The 5,113-nt window shown below is 41.5% G+C and overlaps 1 long non-coding RNA gene across 1 annotated transcript in view; it reads right to left on the bottom strand.

The window, feature by feature from the left end:
* Positions 1 to 447: 447 nt before the first annotated feature.
* LOC109221987 overlaps positions 448 to 5,113 on the bottom strand; it is a 7,557-nt gene continuing 2,891 nt past the window's right edge. The window contains exons 2-3 of the long non-coding RNA XR_002067340.1: positions 691 to 782; positions 448 to 594 (exon numbers count right to left, since the gene is read on the bottom strand). This is a non-coding gene — a long non-coding RNA (uncharacterized LOC109221987). The remainder of the gene's footprint in view (positions 595 to 690; positions 783 to 5,113) is intronic.

The raw sequence follows: 5,113 nt of genomic DNA, 5'->3' as shown, positions 1-5,113 counted from the left end.
AATCAGTAAACCATTAACCATGTTACTAAAGAAAGGGGGTTTTGTGTGGAATGAGGGAGCAACACATGTGTTTGAGGCTTTGAAGTTAGCTATGACCCAAGCACCAGTATTAGCATTACCCGACTTTAAGTTACCATTTGTGGTCGAAGTAGATGCTAGTGGTCTGGGAGTAGGAGTTGGGTTGGAAATCATTTTTTAAAATCTCAGCCACTTCATTAACATGGCTTTAAGTTTTTTAGCTCAGGCACTTCATTAACAGTGTTAACTGAAATATCAGGAAAAATAATTTAACTTTGTACCAAAAAAAGGAATATAAGTACCATTAATCACGAATAATCACAAAAAGGAACTGTCTGGAGAACCCTGCTTCCAAGACAAGCAAATGAAACTGATCTATTCACAGATTGCATTACGTCTGAAGCGAACGTTTCTCAGAATAGGAAAACGTCAAAATTATAGACTAACCTTGATAATCTGTATATTAGACAGTAGCAGACCGCAGAACATTGGACATGCTGTGTCTGAGTCAAAACTCAGAACCAGACAGCTGATAACTTTTTACCATCTCTGACTAATTCCTGGGACCTAGTTAACCTGCAAGAGTCAAGATAAGAATAAAGATAAACTACCTGTCAGTAAGTAAAGACAAATATACCGAATATGGCGATCATGAAACGACCTTTACCAGACCTTACGAAACAGTCGAACTAAAGCATGAAAAAAGTGCCAATATTCGTCTGACGAAGCACCTTTGAACTACGATCCAGTCCATGAGAAGCCACCTAAATAGTTGGTTCAAATAAATTGGCAAGGTGCTATAACTAGAGGTATGGAATAAAGATAAATATGATCCAATGTCTCTCAGAGAAAAGCGCCAGATTTAAAGCAATAGCTATGCTCATGTAGATTTCAGAACTCAGAAGTACTGGACAAAACTTCCTTGCTATGATAAGATAATCATGGTAGTTACTAACATCAAAGAAGAGACAAGAGATAGAGGGAAGGGGAATAAGAAAAAGTAAAAAAAAAATATTAGAAGACAACACACTACAAGACATGCAATTACTATAAGTCTAGTTTAGGCACATTTGGCAGTAGAGAACCGTGAACGTTATGAAACGAGAAAAAATGGCTCTTAACGTCTTACCTGCTCAATTTACAGTACATTATATATGTATGAAAACGCATATAACCGTCTAAGCAAAATGAGGTCCCTAAGCAATGGCTAACTGTTTGCACTTTAAGACATTTTAAAGCTCAGAGGTGCACATGGAGTACATATTAACTCTAGCTTAAGCCATACTACTACTTTCGGTTCCTTCAACAGCTTTTTCTGTTAAATCCATAAGAATCAGAGAAGGAAGATTCTCTATTTCTCTTTTCCTCCATAGACGGGTCTTTTTTTTTAACCCATTATCTTGCTTTATCTCCAAGGACATTGTTAGAATAGTTATGTAAATAGGAGTAAATAACCCTAATCCAATATGTATTAGGAGTAGGATATGTTGTGTATATATATATAGGGCTTATCGTGTTTTAACACAAGTTAATAATATCAATATTATTTTCTCCCGTGCTTTCTCACATGGTATCAGAGTAGCAGTGAGAAAATATCCGGGAAAGTCGCCGTGCTTCAATTCCGGCGACCACTTTTCGGGCAGTTTTTGACTTCGTTCCTTCAGAACAGTTGGCTCGCCCTCAAAACCCGAGCCTATCCATAATTTTATTTTTTAGTTCCGACCACTTTGAGTTTTTCCGGCGACTACACTGATTTTTTCCGGCAGATACAGTAATTTTCCGGCAAAAACAGTGTTTCCTTCATCTGTTTCAGCGAGTTGTCAGTTGATTCTTTCTGTTATTTGGTGATAATCCAACAATGTCTTTGGGAGTCGATGCTTTCGGGTCTAAAAACCCGGGTTCTGGCAGTTCCGATGTTATGATTACCTCAGAACCTTTAATGGGAGGTTCAAACTACTTAGCTTGGGCTTCGTCTGACGAGTTGTGGTGTAAAGGTCAAGGAGTTCAAGATCATTTAACAAAAAAGGCTAGCGAAGGTGATGAAAAGGCCAAAACACAGTGGGAGAAGGTCGATGCTCAGTTATGTAGTATCCTGTGGCGATCTATTGATTCCAAGTTGATGCCCTTGTTCCGTCCATTCCAGACATGTTATTTAGTTTGGGAAAAGGCTCGTAATCTATACACTAATGACATATCTCGTTTCTATGATGTAATATCGCGAATGACAAGCTTGAAGAAACAGGAATTAGATATGTCTACTTACTTGGGACAAGTTCAGGCAGTCATGGAAGAATTTGAGACGTTGATGCCAGTTTCTGCTAGTATTGAAAAACAACAAGAGCAACGACAGAAGATGTTTCTAGTTCTTACACTCGCTGGACTCCCTAATGACCTTGATTCAGTACGTGACCAGATTTTGGCTAGTCCAACCGTCCCCACAGTTGATGAATTATTCTCTCGATTACTTCGCCTTGCTGCAGCACCTAGTCACCCAGTGAGCTCATCACAGACACTTGACTCATCTGTCCTCGTATCCCAATCAGTGGACAATCGGGCATCTCATACTATGGAAAATAGACGAGGAGGAGGTCGTTTTGGAAGATCTAGACCCAAGTGCTCCTATTGTCATAAACTTGGACACACTCGTGATGTATGCTATTCTTTACATGGCCGCCCAACCAAAAATGCTTATGTTGCTCAGACTGAGACTACAGGTAACCAGGGATTTTCTTTATCTGAAGGGGAGTATAATGAGTTCCTTCAGTATCGAGCAAGTAAGCAGACATCTCCACAAGTAGCTTCTGTTGCTCAGACTAATACTTCTGTTGCTGGTAATTCTTTTGCTTGTGTTTCCCAGTCTAGTCCTCCTGGACAATGGGTTGTGGACTCAGCCGCTTCTGATCATATCTCTGGTAATAAATCACTTTTGTCAAATATTGCGTATTCACAGTCTCTTCCCACTGTTACTTTAGCCAATGGGTCTCAAACCAAAGCAAAAGGAGTTGGACAAGCGAATCCCCTACCCTCTGTCACTCTAGATTCCGTTCTCTATGTCCCTGGCTGTCCTTTTAATCTTGCATCTGTTAGTCGTTTGACTCGTGCCCTCCATTGTGGTATATATTTTATTGATGATTCTTTTATTATGCAGGACCGCAGTACAGGGCAGACGATTGGAACAGGACTTGAATCAGAAGGGCTTTACTACCTTAACTCCCTAAAATCCTCCAAGGCATGTCTAGTTACAGATCCTCCGGACCTAATTCACAGACGTTTAGGACATCCAAGCTTATCCAAGCTTCAGAAGATGGTGCCTGGTTTGTCTAGTTTATCCACATTAGAGTGTGAGTCATGTCAGCTCGGGAAACATACCCGAGCCTCCTATCCTCGTAGTATTGAGAGTCACGCAGAGTCTATTTTTTCTTTAGTTCACTCTGATATATGGGGTCCTAGTAGAGTCAGTTCAACCTTGGGATTTCGTTATTTTGTTAGTTTTATTGATGATCATTCAAGATGTACTTGGATTTTCTTAATGAAAGATCGTTCTGAGTTGTTTTCTATATTCCAGAATTTTTGTGCTGAAATTAAAAATCAATTTGGTGTTTCCATTCGCACTTTTCGCAGTGATAATGCCTTAGAATATTTATCCTCTCAATGTCAGCAGTTTATGACTTCTCAAGGAATTATTCATCAGACCTCTTGTCCTTATACCCCTCAGCAAAATGGGGTTGCAGAGAGAAAGAATAGGCACATCATTGAGACTGCTCGCACACTTCTCATTGAATCTCATGTTCCGCTGCGTTTTTGGGGCGATGCAGTTCTCACAGCTTGTTATTTAGTTAATCGGATGCCTTCCTCTCCCATCCAGAATCAGATACCGTATGCAGTATTGTTTCCCCAATCACCCGTATACTCTGTTCCCCCTCGTGTTTTTGGGAGCACTTGTTTCGTTCATAACCTAGCCCCTGGGAAAGATAAGTTAGCTCCTCGTGCTCTCAAGTGTGTCTTCCTTGGTTATTCTCGTGTTCAGAAGGGATATCGTTGTTACTCACTTGATCTTCGTAGGTACTTTATGTCCTCTGATGTCACATTTTTTGAGTCTAAACCTTTCTTTACCTCTTCTGACCATTCTGACCACCTTGATATATCTGAGGTTTTAACCTATACAGACCTTTAAGGAGTCTACTATAGCTCCTCCTTCACCTTCCGCCACAGAAGTCTTACCCGAATCTACTAGAGCTCCTCCTTCACCTTCCGTTACAGAAGTCTTACCCATTCCAACCGTTGAGGAGTCTAGTGTGGCTCCTCCTAGACTCCCTGTCACAGGAACACCACTCTTAACATATCATCGTCGTCCGCACCCAGCATCAGGCCCAGCTGATTCACGTCCTGCACCTGACTCTGCTCCTACTGCGGACTTGTCTCTTCCTAGTACACCGATTGTACTTCGGAAAGGTATACGGACCACCCTTAATCCTAATCCCCATTATGTCGGTTTGAGTATCATCGTTTGTCATCACCCTATTACGCTTTTCTATCTTCTTTGTCCTCTGTTTCCATCCCTAAGTCTACAGGTGAAGCATTGTCTCATCCAGGATGGCGACAGGCTATGATTGACGAGATGTCTACTTTACATACGAGTGGTACTTGGGAGCTCGTCCCTCTTCCTTCAGGTAAATCTACTGTTGGTTGTCGTTGGGTGTATGCAGTCAAGGTTGGTCCGGATGGTAAGGTTGATCGTCTTAAGGCTCGTCTCGTTGCCAAGGGATATACTCAGATATTTGGGCTCGATTACAGTGATAACTTCTCTCCCGTGGCTAAGATAGCATCAGTCAGCCTTTTTCTATCCATGGTTGTTGTTCGCCATTGGCCCCTCTATCAGCTGGACATTAAGAATGCTTTTTTACACGGTGATCTTGAGGATGAAGTTTATATGGAGCAACCACCTGGGTTTGTTGCTCAGGGGGAGTCTCGTGGCCTTGTATGTCGCTTGCGCCGGTCACTTTATGGTCTAAAGCAGTCTCCTCGAGCCTGGTTTGGTAAGTTCAGCACAGTTATCCAGGAATTTGGCATGATTCGGAGTGAAGCTGATCACTCT

Source organism: Nicotiana attenuata, unplaced genomic scaffold (genome assembly GCF_001879085.1).
Source record: "Nicotiana attenuata strain UT unplaced genomic scaffold, NIATTr2, whole genome shotgun sequence".
Classification (NCBI taxonomy): Eukaryota; Viridiplantae; Streptophyta; class Magnoliopsida; order Solanales; family Solanaceae; genus Nicotiana; species Nicotiana attenuata.
This window is presented reverse-complemented; position numbering and strand designations above follow the sequence as displayed.